Source organism: Betta splendens, chromosome 9, assembly GCF_900634795.4.
Source record: "Betta splendens chromosome 9, fBetSpl5.4, whole genome shotgun sequence".
Classification (NCBI taxonomy): Eukaryota; Metazoa; Chordata; class Actinopteri; order Anabantiformes; family Osphronemidae; genus Betta; species Betta splendens.
The window spans coordinates 9,151,075-9,168,948 of NC_040889.2; the positions used below are offsets into that span (position 1 = coordinate 9,151,075).

A 17,874-nucleotide genomic window follows, 5' to 3' on the forward strand; every position below is an offset into this window, starting at 1 on the left:
TTTCATTATCTAACACATCATTATCTAGGCACAATTACTATAATCACATTTTTTCCCAAATTCCACTAGAATTTAAACATTGGTTTATGTCTAGTAGAGGAGTCTCAGGTTAAATGATTAACATTCACACTGTGCTGACCAGCAAAACAACTGGAAAAACAGAGCCGTGGTTTATACCTATAATCCAGGTGAACAGCGACTGTAAAATCCCAAACGAAAGAAGCTTTGTGGAGTAGGCGCGCACACAATGATCCCTTGTTTTGAAGGAAAGCTGAGAGAGCAGTGGAGGTAGGTGCAGTGGTGGCAAGGATGGGATCTATCATGACTGAGCTGCTTGCCCTTGGCTTGTGCATGTTTGTGTTTCCAACTACCCCTGGAATTTACTGCAGGCACAGCAGGCGAGGGCAGACACAGAGAGGTGAATGTCCTGTAGAATAAAGGCCAGATTTGTTGGGGAAAGGAGTAAAGTGAAGAGAACCAGAGAAAAGACGGAAAGAAAAAGAAAGGGGACACCAAAAGCTCAGACAGACAAGAAGTCAGCAAATACTCTATGAATTAACAAAATCTGTGTGTACTGTACAAAGAAAGAGGGATTGGTCTCAGTCGACCCTACGCCAACAACGCAAAGATTATTTCATGTTTCCATTAGCAAACAATATTTCACCTCAAATGCCCATGGAGGCAAGATTTTGTCAGGGCAATGACTCACCGGGCCCAGAATGCATGTGTCTGTGTGGCAGAGACGCACAGCAAGCAAGTTCTAATATGGCTTGGAGGTACTGTCACTGCCCTCCAGGGCGTCTTTTCACGGGTCTGTTTTCCGTTGATATCTTCTGTATTTACATTTGGCTCGGCAAGTGGTAGAGCTGGAAAGTGTATTTCATTCAGGCCAGTGAACATTTACATGTCATAAAATGTAGGGCATATAAACAGTCTTGATTCAATTACCGCCAAGGCAGAGAAAACCACCTGAGATTCCACATTTAGACACAGTGCAACACTCATGGAAAACACTGCCAGTACAATCCAACAGGAATACAAGTGGAAAACAAAACATACAGTACAGGGCAAAAATATTCTGCAGAATAATCACACTTGCTCTGTGTCTTGAAATGATGTATTCAACGAATGGCAGCAGACATCAGGGAAAGACAAAGGCGACAAATTGTAAAAGAGGGGAAGCTTCTGTGTAAATAGAGAGAGAGAGGGCGAGTTAGCTTTCTGGCAGAGGTGACTCTGGGTGAATTAGCAGCAATAGGCAGTAATTAAGAATCGTTCTCACTGTGTTGAGTTGTTCAGTTAGGCGTGGAGCCCATCAGCCCAATAAATCGGCTGTTCTCTTCCCCCAAAGTCACTGAGTGCCACCAGGGACCCGGCGAAACAATTAATGACAACTTAATTACAGAGCCGCATCAGATTTTTGCCACGGAAAATGTAGAGAGGAGGAGAAGAGGCAGTGTAAAAGGACTCGCTCCCTCAAGCCCATGCAGAGCTTTCCCAGTGGCCGAAGCAGAGTGGCACAGAGTGGGCACAGATGGGGCTTGGAGGAGGAGATCCAATGGGAACTCCGTGCCCTTTACACCCCATTTCTTTCCTTTCGCATGGGGGCTTTTCCCTTGGGAGGGACAGAAGGCGCAGCAAGTGAGACGGGCAAGGTTCAAGACTCGGACCTATGCGTCTGGGTGCAAAAGAACCCGGGAGCATGTGTGCACCAATAGGACGCACACAGACACACAAAGCTTAGCAAAGGCTGCACAGAGGCCTAGTAAGAGACTGTATGTGCTGTGGAGGGAGCACGGCACACAAGGCATACACAAGAAATAGTACCCTGCACATTTAAATCATGTGTAATCTGTAGGCCACAACAACAAACCCATGAAGATTCTTCCTCACAGGGTCACAGGCTTTTAAGAATTTTAACTATCTTATTCATTTTACCACAAAAAAAAACGGAGTAATATGACATGTTGCTCCAGAAGAGATGTAAATGGGAGTCAAATCATAGCCCTGCGTAGTTACCACGCTGTGACCAACCCCGTGATTACATGTCATGTCCCCATCATCACTGCCACTGAGAAACCCCTTACCCCCATTTAGAGCGAGAGGGAGAGACGGCTCCAGCGTGATGAGGGCACGGGAGATGGATACGTCAGATATGCCTGCTTGGGCTTATGGAGATGCTTAGTGGTAAACGTAATGACCTGTGTGGGTTTGTGCGTGTGCGCTTACCCCTCAATCCACTGCAGAAATTGCCCCGGGTCTGTCTAGGGAAAAGTCGGCCACACTGCAGTAAAGTCAGGGCAGAGCTGGAGTCACTTAGACGTTGTATCCTGAATAATTGGATGACAAACCAGAAAAAGGGAAGTTCAGTCAATGTGTTTATTTAGTTATTTTAACTGACAAATTAGCAACTGCTGAACTGGAAGGATGGAGAATAGCGCCAAACCTTCCTAGTTAAATCAGCTACATGACTAATGTGAAATTTGACGGTCGCAGTTTTGTGGCTTAGTTCAGGACAATTCCTTTTCAAGAAGCCAACACAAAAGAAGGTGAAGAATAAATCTGCCCATTCAAACTCATCGCTTGTTGACCTGGTTTGGTCAGTTGGGTCTGCTTCAGTCTAATTAAAGAACACAACGCCCAGTTCAATTACAGGACACACTGAGTAGGGTCAACAAGGCTGTGGTTCAATTATTATGAGTCATGGCATGTGATGCAGACGAGTCTTTGTTCGTTTACTGTTTTCCATTTGCTGGTATTACAAACTTCCTGGGACTTATTTAAGCCCTTTCTAGAACACTTTTCATTTTGGCTCTGGTTGTTATCAAGGTTTATTTTCATCCATCCTCTATAAAAATGTTGCTGTGAATCCCCTCTCTCTTGTCCTTCACACTTCCCTCTCCTCTAAAGTCACAAGCTTCAGCTGCTGTACAGCAGTTAGTGGAAACTTTCCTCTCTGTTAGCATGTCATGTGAAGGGCAAGGCAGGAGTTTTCCAGCACCGTGCCTGTAGAAAAACACCCATCTCCGCTGTGATGTACCAGAAGCCTAGAGAAAGGGGAGCTCGTGTGGTGGGCTTTCTGTTCTGACCTTCAGTTCTGTTCTGACCTTTGTGTGTGTGTGTGTGTGTGTGTGTGTGTGTGTGTGTGTGTGTGTGTGTGTGTGTGTGTGTGTACCTTGTTTTGCCACCTGTGATGTTGAGACTCCACCTCGTTCCACTAATGAGGCTATGACACAGGTAATAATGAAAATGCTCACATTCAGACACGGAGCATTAAAGTTACACTTGTATCGCTGTGCCTCTGCACGGTGTCTGTTAAGTGGTGGCCGGTGCAGTCTATCATTAACCTTGACTATGTAAAATTCCACTCAGATCTCTAGTATGTGAGAAACCATAGAAACAGACTGGCCTTTGTTTCTTGTGCTCGGGAAACTGTCCTGTGAGCTGAACTGAGTAATACTGCTGTGGCAGATGACTGGCCCACTCACACACATTCAGAGTCACAGGGAAGAATTGGGTGAAAAATGACATTAATAAAAGGTGCGACATTTTGAAGGGCTGAAGATGATTTTTCCATCAACTCCTCTTTCTGATAAACTCCTTCTTAACACAGAGACTCGTTGTACCAGAAGCATGAATTGTGATGTTTTGGAATGTGAAAAGCGTTACAGTTCTGTCATGCACTACTTCATCTGTCATTAAGATGAGTGGCGACTTCAGAGAGCGCTTCAAGCGATCAGGTCATTATTTGGGGACAACTGCTTATGTACCACGTTCTTTAGAGTTAAATTAAATATCTCTCAGCCCATAAACGTATATGAACTAGTGTATGTTGAAAGTTTTAAAAGTTAAAAGCCTTATTAGAGTAACCAAGCAACACAAAGCCTAGTTGGAGCGGTCTGCATATAGCCTAGTTAAGGGCTAGCCTACTTTCAGTTCCATAGCCCAGTTACACAAACACCCAGAAGAGTCAGACTCTCCATGAGAACAGAGACCAAATAAGTAATGGCAACGCTGAGCTAATGCCACAGCCACCCTCGCCCTCAAATAAGGAGGTGAGATTGGCCAGAGTTGTCACATGGAGCCAGAACTGGGATGGGATATATTTCATGAATATTTCAGGCATCTGACAACTTTATCCGTAGTGACTTACAGGGTGTTGCTCAAGGACACCTTGGCAGAACACATGTCTGTTAATGAGCACTCGCTGCACTTGTGGCGTATAATAAGAATTTAGTGTCAACCTGGCCTGACATATTCCTCCACAAGCTCAGAACCACAAGCCAAAATAATCATCAGAGTTTCCTCCTTCCGTCCTGTGAGAGTCACCCACCGGTGGCTTCATTTACTTAATTTCACTGAGTGCTTCATCTGTTACTATTATGTTCCACTAAACGTATTATAGCAGTTTAAAGCCTCCTTTAATAACAGCGTATCTGGCTGTTTTCAAGGTCTAGTTGGCAAACATTAGCCAAGACCACTGATGTGCTCCAGGCTGGAACGAAACATGGGTTCTTTCCAGTTTACTTCCCAATGTCAAACAAGTGCCTCTCGACTGTCAAACGCAGGGGAGCAGTGACGAAACACATTCCCCGGAGCAGTCGCATCAAGGAACTCTTTGCTATAAAAGGGAAAAGGACGGAGAGGAGACTAGTGAGAGGCTGCAAGTCATCATTAGTGTTATTATCTGGATCTGTTGTTGGATGCGCTGTGAGCAGGGGCAGCGCCGGTTTTAGTAGATGCTAATTGCTATCATTATGGACAGACTGTTTGCTTAAGGTATAAACTGTGTTGCTCTGACGTGAAATGGAAAAGATCAACTGATAGGAACACCGAGCGAGATGCAATGCATGTAAGGTCTTTGTTTGGGAGTTTTAAATCATCGTCTTATCACCCTCCTAATCATGGCTTTGCGTCATCCCAGGAATCCACTTCCTTCCTCTTGTTTTACGTCCAACCATCCTGTCTTCCCTCTGTCTCCCCCGTTCCCTCTTGATGCAGCTCACAGGCCGCAAAGTTGATAAAGAAACTTCAGGGTGGTGCAGGGCTCTGGCAGGGTGGCAGCAGTGGGAGTGTGGGTTCCGGAGCCATGTGGCATTGTACCTGCTCATTCATTATGGATGCGGGTCAGCAATAATGGATGAGGCCGGTGAGTAACCTGAGGATGCAGTGGGACATGGAGACCTGCTTCGGCCTTAGCCTCCTTTTCCTACTCCTCCGTCTTCTGCTTTGTCTTTCTCAGAAAACACAGAACATGATGCTCACCCAGACACAGACACGTTAAAAACAAACACAGGGGAACTCGAATAATCCATATTAGCCCTGCAGCAAACAAGCCTGCCAGGATTACACTCACGAAGAAGGACTAATGAGGAGAATTGTCTCATTGACTAATTGATCTATCTGAACAAAACTTTTTAATCTAAATATAAATCTTTCTATAAATATATGCACAAGTCTTGTGTACTAATGTATTACTACATTAAAGTTAAAATTAAATGTCCCCAACAATTTGGAATAATCTTAGGGGCGAAATTGCTTTTATATTTATAAATTGTTAATAAAAAAAACACAAATTTTACACAAGATTCAGCCAGCTTCCCATGAGGAAGAGCAACCCACTAGTGTAACTGCTGATTTTCACACCCACAAGGCCATGGCCCAGTTGAGCGGTCCAATATTCTGGTGCTTGGCCCATACTGTACGTGCTGCATATCCATCCTCTCCTTAACATGTCTCTATACTGAAGTCACAGGGCTACCCCTTAAAAGGCAGAATTTTAGCTGCTTCACTGTGTGGGATGAATCAGCCAGTGATCCAACAGCTAAGTATTAACTATCCATGAGAAGATCTTTGAGTCAGCTGGCCCCTACTGTACCCGAATAGCTGCCACTTCCCACACTAAACCCAAAGCGGAGTCACTTGAAATCCAATCCCGCAGGGCCCATCCCACCTTACAGTAGCAATCAATGACCAGCACTTTGACAGGCAACACTGCTGTCTGCTTAGCAGAGGGTGACAGGTGGGAAACGGGGATAGCGCTGTGCGTAGGCTGGATGGTGGGTGGGGGAGGCTCATCCTCAGTCACACTGACAACGGCATGCTTAGTCAGACACCTGATGGGCTGTGAGGAATAGATTGTGTGTATCTGCGTGATGGGAACGGCAGGAGTTGGTGTTGTTTCAATGGGCCAGTGACTCATGGGCTCAGAGTGGGATCCTTAAACAGCAGAACTACACCCTGGAGTTTTCCCCTTTCTCCCTTCTAACTTTACAACATGTGCTCCATTTATTTAATTATGATTATAATGATTTAATTATAATGATTTCTGCAGTTAACGCAAAAAAGCCAATGTCACTGATGAGTGGGCCAGGAGCTCGTGAAGCTTTAGGTGTGAAGGTAAAAAAAGGTGTAAAAAAAAAAAACATACTTTGTGTGATTACATGAAGAAGGTTTTGGTTGCGGCACAAAATAGTAACAGGTGTTGATACAGGGTGTATCAGGAAAAATGGAAGATGGGAGGAAATGGAAACATTTACAGCTTGGTAGATATAAAGTATAACCATAAGACAGTCATTCAGAAAAAGCAGTGATGCTCAGCAGAAGCAGCTGTGGAGGAGGACTGTGACATCTCCGGCATGTAGCTGACACACTGCTCAAGGAATTACGACTTCAGTGTTTTGTTCATAAACACTCAGAAGCAACAGTGGGATTTTCCAAATAAACCTGAGTATATAAAAATGAGAATCCAGCAGTTGTGCTGTATGTACAAATGTTTTTGTCTGTATGTGTCAACGTGGAAAGCGCACATGCTAATTTATGGCTTGAAGACTTGATAAAAATACAGGGTGGTGTTGGCACACAGTATTAATATACAGCACAACCAGAGAAATGATTGGTCTTGATTTCCAACTGCTACCAGCTCTTTTTCTATCTAATTGCAATCAAAACAGAAATCATCTTGAGTAACCACAGTTTACATCACACCTCGGGTTGTAGTTCTTACTTGACCTGCTACTGCATTCCGCTATTCAACAATGCATGAGAACTCATTGGCCATGTGTGATGCTTATACAGTATATATATGGGGTGGTCTGAAAGTCAAGGGAAGGTCAACAAACACTATAAATCAGAACTGACTTTGGAAGCAATGCTACTTATGTAGAGGCTTCTCCACATTCATACTGTATCAACTATTTCATCTTCTCGGGCAATAAAAAAGTCATGTTCCATTTCTGCAGCGCTGATAATGCAAGGCCATGTAATCTCACTTCCATTTGACACCCTATGATTGTACATTCAGCGCCATGTCAGGGAAATTATTTCTGTAAATCCATTTCCCAAGTCTAGATTGACACATTGTGTGGCAGTGGATACTTCATTAGCTGTTTTCAAGTGAATAAAAAAAATTCTGCGGATAAGACACCGCACCAAATACACCATCTATTGAAGTGATCTGCTTCATTTGAATATTTGCTGGACCATTGATGTCTTAGTCATTCCTTGCATTGCCTCAGAGGCTGCCAGCCGTCCAGTTAGCTTCAGTAGCTTAGTCACTTTTAATTTCATTGTCATTCTGTAAAGTAGGTATTATATCTCAGACTCATACACACATGTCATGGTCAGGGCCTATAGTTTTTTACAGACAAAAACACATTGGCCTTATTTTATGTGGGAGGACATCACTGATATAAAGCACAACTAACCCACCATAACTCAATCCAACACACACAGCATTTAGAGCCCAAACATCCTCATGATGATATTACAAAGTCAAGTTAAATTTAGTGTAAGCAGCCACTGTTCACACACACAGCATACCTTATTGTTTTGCAAAAGTAAGTTTAGCATAAGTGCTACAGTCAGTGCGCCACACCTCATGATAAACATCGCTGCCCAGACAAAAGCAGAAATAAAATACTAGTTCTACGATGATGCTTGGGCATCAATAATGTGGAAAATGGACCTGTAGATTTATAACATAAAATCAAAGAAAATCCAAAATCAGATATAACAGATAATATTTTCACATTTTACGTAATTCAGTCATACAGCTAAGCCATTAAACAGGAAGATGAAGAAGTCTCCCATCAACTGGACTGGATGTGACACTGGCAAGGTCCCTCAGAATGGATGTTTAACTACTGACAGTGATTGATGAGTCATCACAGGCAGCATCACCCACCCACAGTGGCTCCCTTGGGCTGAGTCCTCGTCAGATCAAAGCGCCTGCAGGATTGTGGGTAGACATGGACGGGGCATCAGGAGAGGGACTCATTTCTGAAATGATGAATCTGTATTAAAGTGCACTGGTGAAAAGTGACAGCTGCTCTCATTGTTGTAAATGAGCATACTCATGCAGCTCCTGTATATACTCACTGAGCTGCACACAGACGCACAGATACAGGCCGCTGCTGCTTACCCCTACGGGTCATTTCATTCCTGTAGTAAGAGACAGCTTAACATCCCTGAGCTTAACTGCTCCCTGCACAGCCACCTCAGTACAGCCAGTCTCAGCAAGTCACCATCCCCCATACACAGATTTTACAAGGCAGCCGCGAAGCACAATGTAAGTACTTAAACGAGAACGAAAACAATGTTATAGTTCATATTTTCTCTGGTAAAGAATACATTTAAATGCAACTGCACTGATTCAACATTTTAAAGCTACACACCATTCAGTAGTTGTCTGTGAGCTGCTGGGATGAGTATGAAATAGTTCATCATTCTTCGTGAAATATTCGATCTTTGCAATCTTTCACGTTCACCACAAGACTGAAAGGTTCTACAAACGAGTGAAACAGATTGTGTGTGAATTCTAGCTCCCAAAATCACAAGTTTTGTGTCCTCAGCAGGACCAGAACTGCAGAAGGGTTTGGGTGTTGAACGCAATTAATATGCTGAGGCATGAAACACTGAGGTTTTAGATCAAAGTGCCTTAGATGCCTCATGATAAATGTTTTTATTGTTCCAAATCCCCCAGTTAATTTTCAGTATCTAATGTCCTGATGGGCTTTGGCCACATCTGGTAATCCACAGTGATGTGATTGGTGAGTATCTGAATATAGTGACCTATTTTCTAGTAACCCAACACTGTGTGACAGCATGGCTTAACTGATCATACAAACCTGTAACTGGATGGTCACTTGTGTTGCAATAATGTAATTTGTGCTGTTGTTTTGGTACACGGGTAGCTAAACAGTAGTGGAGCCAGTGTGTGCAGATGCATCTTTGTTTCCATGTGGTGACAGGTAAGACAAACACAGCTAAGGGCTTCCAGGGGTAAAGTACCTCGCCTTTTTAGTGTATGCACGGTTGTCACGGTAACACAACAGGAAGCTGTGTGCCTGTAGAGAGGATGTGACCCCTTGTGATAAAATCAAAAGCAGCATCACTTATCCACAACTCGCCCAGTGTAGTTTTCACGCACACACACGCACGCAGGTCTAAATTAATATTATAAAAACACTCTGCCAACTACAGAGACAAACAACCTCCGCATTACAGGCTGCCTGGCTATATATAACTAAATGCTCATATACTGCATCCACACAAATGTAACACGATATCAGAGTTGCACATACCCTTGAGCACAAAACACTTTATAAATAACTAAGAGACACATGAACACGAATCATTAACATTATCATTCCACACACAGAGGACATTCAGGATATAAATACTGTGTGTATTTCTCACACACAGAGTAGCCTTAGATACAAACAACCACCTTTTAAGAGTCATTAAAAAGTCTGCATAAAATTTCACAATGATCCATGAAGTAGCACATGGTATAGATGGTGTTTGCACCCATGCTACACTTGCTATGACAACAAGACCAAGGCCATTACTATAGGAGGAGGCCAAGTAAGAGACAAGAGACACTGAGAGAAATGACTGAATAAAGCCAAGCACTGTTAGTGTAAGTGCACCACTGTGAACAATCACGCTTTGGAGAAAGATAGATGTAGGAACGAACGAGTGGACGGCTGAAGGCTGGGATGGCCATCGGTTTGTTACCACATAAATAAATGAATGCCCTGACTAGTAGATCTCACCAGGTCTGCCTTACATTCTGCATCGAGTGAACCAAATGTGACCACAGCCACAACAATCGCTAGTGTGTGTCTCTGTGCTGAAATGGTAGATGTGAACTGGCAAGGACAGACGCACAGCTGGAGGATTAGAGGAGGGTAGATGGGTGAGGGAGACACCAGCAGCAGCCAGTTTGTAGGTGGAGGTGCGCTATGGGCCACAATGTCCTTTATCAGATAGAACCCTTTGTTCAACTTTGACAGAGAGAGTTATTATTATTATTATTATTATTATTATTATTATTATTATTAATACAAAATACTACTAATAATGAATGTGTATTTGTTAGAGGACACTAAATGAAAAGCTGTTAGTTAAGTATGTGTGTCTGTGTACAGCAGCTCTGTTCTGAACTGGCCGTGGTCTAGAGAGAACATCATTACTCTGCAGAGCTGTTACTTCCACACTCCAGCCTGCTGTTTCCAAGGCAATGAAGAGAGCCAGTCACATTCCACCTCAAATGCATTAGATGCACGTGCTGTCTTGGCCATTGTGCTTCTACACAGAGTGCACATGAATTATGGTACAGTATATATTTGTGCTTGTGCTTGATATGAGAGTATGCATGGAACACTGCTACTGAATTACATACTGTAGCACAGATAGATACAGTAGGAGGCATATACGTTAGTGTGACTACCCCCCCTCCTCCCTCTGTACATGCCTGTCACCTGCTGATACAGTAAAACAGAAGCCAATTTACAAGCCACTTTGCTGACACTGAGGATTTTCCACCCAAAAACATTTTTAAACAGACCTCAAATTAGTGAGAACCCTGCCACAAGTACATTTCTCTGTATGTGAGTAGTCCTTGCTGCTCCTGCAAGTCCTCTGGGTAATGAGAACCAGGCTGGCATGGCCTGGCTGCAGATATTTTCTTCCCATTATACACTTGTCTTGGGATCTTTATGATGGATTTAATTGGACAAAACTAGGAGGGGAAATGTGTATATGTGAGCGGTTGTGTTTGCTCACGGGTGTCTTTTATTGCTGTCTGGGCGGTTATTGATCAGTAATTAAATGAGGCTAAATTGCTAGAAATGGCCCGTGGAGCCCTGTGTGGCACGCTTGTGTTCATTGTAGAAAAAAATCTAATATGAAACAAATTAAATGGTTGCAAAGAGAGTTAAATACAAGTTCCTAGGATTTCTGACTGCTGGATCACACTGCAAATATGGAAATACGGTCCATTAGCTTGTAAAAATAATTTTGAATATTTTAAATACATATTTTATAATTATAATAATAAGTTCATTGTTAGTATGGAGTATAATATCAACCATTTGCTCAGTTCATTTTCTGGAATGAGTAGATTTGGGCAGATTTTCTACATAAGACGTACAAATACTTAATAACAAACGGTTTAAAAGAGGAGTCAAAAGACACTGGATAAGGCCGTTGTGTTTGTTAGTTTGTGTCTTGGTGACAACGGCTGCACATCATGCAGGATGGATTTCAGTGAGTAATGGAAACATGATGTAAGGGACAAAGTCTGGAGGAGGGAGGGACAGTCTAAGAAAATATGAGAAAAATAAACATCTAAGAACGAGGAATCATATAGAAAAAAGGTAAAAGGGTTTGAACCAAAAGGAACTAGGTAATTTCTGAGGCCACAGTCACGAGCAGTGCTGAAATCGAACACCAGCAGTGCTCCAGCTCCAGCTCTGTTGGTTCAGTGACGTCAGCTCCCCATGCAGACGTCTTAGAGTGACAGTGGGAGCAGACAAACCTCCCAAAGTGTGCAATACAAGATGTAAACATGCAGCTCATGCTGATGAAGAAGACGGCGACAGAATGGATCATCACAGATATTATTCTGTCTAACAGGTGCAGGACTGCTGCATGCTAGTTATGCAGGCTCAGGAGGACACACTGTTCAGAGACTTCTATTCAAATTTGAGAGCTATTTTTTAAACTAAAAGCAAGGTGAGTACAAACAATATGCAGTTTGTGCTGTTAAATGTGGGCTGTTGTCATCACACTGGAAGTACATGTTCATCTGTGAATGAACTCTGTGTACATCTGTCTGTGTACATCCTCTCCATAAATGCTGTAAATGAGAAAGTGATGACTGCTCTGTAAACAACAAGACAGCAGGTAGGAAAAAAAAACACATCCCCAAGGTTGGGCAATAGCCAGGCATGCTGGGATTGATGAGTCTCTGCACAAACAGATATGTTTCCAAAGCAACTGTGGCAATGAGTACAATGAAGACAAATGTGCAAAAGAAAGCGAGAAACAACAACAACAACAACAACAACGCGTGAACATCAAATTTACAACTAAAATGACACTACAGAAATCATTCAGCATCTGTTTAAGGCAAAACATGAACATAATAAAAGTTAGACAGGCACCACTTCCCTGATAACAGCACAATAGCAGGGTTACAGTTTCATGCTGACAACATGGAAACACCAAGATTTGTAGCATATCCTCCAGTGCTATCCAACAAAGCTGAATCCTGGTAAATTAGTGACTTCTTAAAAGTGTTACCCCGTGTAAAAAATAGCACAATTCCTCCTAAACTAGTCTTAAAATGGACTAAATTTACCACCTGGCCACAAGTTATCATGTAAGCAATTAAACGTGGACGAGGACAAACTACAGAGGATTTGAGACTCTATTTGGGTGGCAGATCTGTGAAGATGCAGCCGGTGGCTATGTCCTGTGGGCCTCCCACACAGCCAGTTGGCTTCTGGCTGTGTGGGAGTGAGACAGACTGATTGAAATTCACCTCAAAGTGCCGCTTTGCCTTCACTGACACACAGAGGGTAGACTTCATCCAATTGCTTTTTGAGGTGAAGGGAACAGGCTGCGCTCATTTTCATGTGACTGTTATTTTACTGTGTGAATGCCTTCATTTGGAGGATGCAGCACCTTCTTTATTCCTGTGGTAGAACAGACATACAGTGTTCCTAATTTTTTAGCGATGTTCATAAGAAAAAGGAAACTCATCAACTGGGACAGTTACAGTAGAAGTAAAGTTCTGCGTTTGGCTTCCTGACTGACAAACCAGTGATTCAGTCTCTCTGGCAAACACTTTGTGGCAACACCATACTGCAGGTCGTGCGCCGCTAAGAACACGGTCCTTTAATAAACACAGTCCTTTAATAAACACAAATCCTTAAACGTTTGGAAAGTGTGAACCAGAAGTACATGCAGCCCGGGCAGCCTCATTAAGTATGTTTATGATTGTCTAGAGGCAGTTTACCCGGTCTCGCAGTGACTGGATGAAAAACACATTTTCTGTGTGCCTCAGAATAATCTAATTTCATTCTTCCAGTTTATTTATTTTCTCTCAAACACAAGAGGATAAACACCTTTTATTGGGTCTCGGGAGTTCATAGAAGGCTCCTAATAAAAGTATGGTTTAGATTAGTGTAACGTGTGTGAGCGTGTGAGAGGGAGACGGTGGAGACATGGGGTGGCACAGCTGATTCTATCACAGGATCTACTTCCTCTCCACAGGGTTTGTGCTTCCTGTTGTGTTGCCATGGTGCCGCATACAAAAGGAGGACAAGCTACTCTTCTCCAGGAAGCCATAAATAATTGATTGGCAAGTGGCTTAATCAGCCCTGAGGCTGCTTGGCAATCCCACAGCTAATTCCGCAGCTGGCTATAAATAACTCATTACGCTAATTATGGTATGTGAGCACACAGCTAGCCTGCGAGCTTAAACACAGTCAAGCGTGACTACTGCGGGTTCAAACGCGGTGTCCATATGGCCGCGTCGAGGCGTCGGCAGCCGCTGCTGTGAGGCTGAGACGCTGCCGGTGGTACCTGGCAGCCTTCGGAACACACAGGTCTGCCTCCCTCCTGCTGTTGCACGAAGGAATCCCGGCAAATCGTGTTTACTGAAGATAAACAGCTGAGATCCCCGAATGTTTGACAGGTTGATTCATCGTGAATGTGATTCCCCATGACATCGGCCCATCAGAACACTCTAATCATGACAGGCATCGCATGCTGTGACTTTGACACATCTCAATACCACTCTGGTTTTGATGGGGTCTGTCTTTCAGATAGCCGGGGGCGACAGGGGCATTCAGAAGACGCTAAAGCAGAGGGAGATGCACTTAAGAGACCTGGGAGAAGAAGCAGCAATAATGACCTGACCGTCTTTGACTATGTCAATAGCACTATAGTGTGTATCAACCTCAATCACGTCCAGGCCTTCTGCTAATGACAGGAAGCGCTGATACTACAGCACGGCTACATCCTGTGCTTCAGCACGGCCCAGAACAGGCTGCATTTTGGAAAAAGCTATTAACTGTCTTAGATGTTTATTTCCTACCGAAGACTTGAGGGCAGCACACAGGACAACAGGAACACAAAAACAGACGCTAAATGCCACGTTTGACGGATGGTTAAGGTTGGTCAGCAGCTGAATCAAAAGGCGGAACACACAAGCACGCACAGCCTTTAAGCACAGTTGTATCCCGAGGCCAAAACAGTCATTTTGGGAGAGAGACTGAGGTACAACCTACTTTTATAATCTGCTACCACTAATGCAATCTTCTTTCACGGAACCACAAATTACTCTGCACTATTCATCTTTAATGGTCTCATGAAAAACATTATGGTGCTGTAATTATATCTAAACACCCATTCCCCTTCCTCAGAGGGTGAGTTTGAGCTGCTTTTCCCTGCATGCAGCCATATATCAGCTAAAAAAGTCTCAAATGTACCGTCCAAAAAACAAAAAAATGTCCTCTTGTGAGACGAGTTGCTGTACCACAGCATAAAGGTGTTGCAGTGTGTCAGTCAGGTGTGAAGTGAGCAGAGCATAGTGCCCCTTCATCACCAGTAACAACCTACTCGTGCGCTCTCCCAGCACCGTGCCCACTCACAGCGATGAGGTGGCAGGATGTAACGCCAGAGAGGCTGTGACACAAGGTCGGCACCATGCCAAGCACTCAGTGCCCACTCTGTCCTCTGAAGTGGATTGAACCTATTTAGTTAGGTGGCCACTGTTAGTGCACACATTACAGGAATAACAAAAGCCTGATTCGCTTCTGATACATTCCTTAACTCTGTATTAAAAGGTGACAGGACTGTGTTACTACATGGATGATTTAGTTTAACGCAGCTTTTCTTAATCCACTTTTGGGACATTGCTTTCAACAACAACGAGCACCTCATCATTTTATCCACAGACATGTGACGCTGCCGGGTCCTAGGTCCCCATATGTCTGTCCATACTCAGATTCTAAGCAGCTCATCCATGAAGGTATGTGGATGTTGGTGCCAGACGGAATTCTCTCCGGGCCGTTCCAAAACACTGAGCCGATGAGAATAGGACAAAAGTTATGTGACAGGGACCCGCAGATCTGATGTCTTGGTGTCCTGGACCCTTGAATGGTGTTTACGAGAAAGAAAGGAGTTGATAAGTCGATGTGTTCACTGCTTTTTGTACAGGACACCATCTTAAAACGCTGGGTTGCCTCTTCAGACCATAAAAGTCGCTTTGTTACACGTTAAAATACTGCAGGCCATTCGATGTTTATCAGACGGAGTACAGACAAGTCTGGGGTTAAGGGAGCTGCAGCGGGAAGGTCAAAAATAAATGGCAAAGGAGGGAGGGTGACACGGCCAGAGGTATTTCCTTTTCCTGAGGTCAATGCCAAAAATGGTCATGAAGCTGGGAATAAGCATTTTCCAGCTCCTTGCAGATATTGTGCGATCAGTCCGTTGGGTAGAGGTGTGTGTGTATATATATATATAGTTATTTTCACCCTAGGCAAATTGCTGGCAGAGAGTGAAGTCCCAATAGCCCCTCCTGCACTGACCACGTCTCCATCTGGCATTACTGCCTCCTTCCCAGGGCCTGCCACAGGAGAAGAGCTGTGAAAGGCTGAAAGCAGAGTGTGTGTGTAGGAGACGGTGGATGGAGACAGACTCAATATTTAATGGTATATGGTGGTGAAGGATGGATGAACATCAAAGCAGGGGCTAGAAACTGCACACGCAGCATCCACACACATGTGGCAACCCCCCCCCGACCTTTCTCCCGAGTGACAGTTGTGTTCCTTCAGGACTCACGACAGGCTGTGTGAGCATTAGTGTGCCTTTGTGCATGTGTGCGTGCGCTTGCGTGACGTAACATAAGCCCTCGCTATGCCCAGATTCTGCACAGCTGGGTTTCTCAGTATTCCAGATTACAATACGTCACCACTTTGCTCTCAGCCCTCCCCTCCACCCAGCACACGCTCCAGTGCGCTCACGTCTACTTTCACCACATGCACACTGACACAAACCAACTCAAGTGATGTCATTGAATTTGCTTCTCTCTTTGCCCCTCTCTCCATCTGCCTCCTTATCTCGCTCTCTCTATCATGCATACAAATTTGTTTACCCTTGCTCCCGTCAGTTAGGCTCTGCATATTTACCCAATCTCCTCTCATCTCTTTTTATTTTATCACAGATTTTTTATTTATGACCCATCCCCCCCGTTTCTCTCTACTCTGCATAACTGAAATGACAGCAAAACCACTGTCCATAGGTCAAACTGTATTACACATAATGGTATTTTCACACGGGGTGGAAAAATGATAAAATAGAATATTATTCTAATTTTAGGAGACATAGCTTTGATCTTCAAATGAACAAATGCTTTATTTTATATACTCCAAGTAGCATCAATTATCATTTTCTTTTTTCAAACTTTCCTTTCCTCTCACTGATGACTATGTATCTAAAGAACATCCTGCTGGATACATCTATTTCCTAAGAGATTAGGCCAATTTTCCAGAAGATTGTATCAATTTAACCCAGCTATCACGCTGTCGCTCCTGCTCTCAGCTTCATACGCTTCAGGTCACTGTCTGCACCGTGTACCCTGTTGTTAAAGAACAAGGAGCAGGCAAAAGGGAGGAACATCAAGGAGGTGAGAAAAGTACAAATGTACTCTGATGAAGAGATGAATGAGAGAGGGTGCTGTAGGAAGGTATATGTGAGCTGATACTCGCACACACACCACACGAGTCTGCGTTTTGACTACGCTGTGCATCATGCCAGGGAATAGGATGAGCAGAGGGTTTGAAATAGGCATTTGGCTGGTCTGATCCCTCATTGTGCCTCTGTGTGTGTGTGTGTGTCCTGTTGTAAGTATACACATTATGTCTGTTAAACCAGGATATAAGAGTCTGAGTCCAACAATAAAAGCGTGAAGCAAAACTGCTGGTTGGTCTACATTTGTTTTGGTTAAAAAGAAACAGGATGTTGTAGACTGGACATTTTGTTGCAGAAATCATCTTTAAAAAAAGTAATACTTAAAGTTATCAGTGTGTATGAAATACTACAATGCACACACAAAACCCACAGAAAACACAGATAATTCCTATTGCAACAGACACATCAGGATTAGACTCCTATCTATTCTCCCCTCGCTCACACACACAGAAACACAGACACACACAGACACACACAGACACGCACACGCACACACAGAAACACACACACGCGCACGCGCACGGGCACACTGCACACGCACACACCAGAGATTACAGCGCCACAGCACCTCTAATGGTTTCCAAGGCATCATGAGAATAAGAATTAAGTACAAATACAAAATATCTTGTCTAAACTACACCTATGTATATCATCGCAACCCTAGTTACCACTGAAGTACACTTACCTACAGAATGAGGTGTGCCGTAAATAACTAAACCTCCAGTTTCCTACCAGACTCCACCTATATATGCAACACTCTGCACATTTGTATACTTAACTGTTCAGAGGCGTTGTGTCTGAAATACATGTTAAATCCAGATTAAG

The 17,874-nt window shown here is 43.6% G+C and overlaps 1 protein-coding gene across 2 annotated transcripts in view; it reads right to left on the minus strand.

The window, feature by feature from the left end:
* Positions 1-17,874, minus strand: part of atp2b1a (ATPase plasma membrane Ca2+ transporting 1a) — an 80,704-nt gene that overhangs the window by 33,657 nt on the left and 29,173 nt on the right. For both annotated transcript variants that reach the window (XM_041072080.2, XM_029160752.3), the window contains one exon: positions 2,230-2,330. The gene's annotated coding sequence lies outside the window, so the exon portion shown is untranslated. The remainder of the gene's footprint in view (positions 1-2,229; positions 2,331-17,874) is intronic.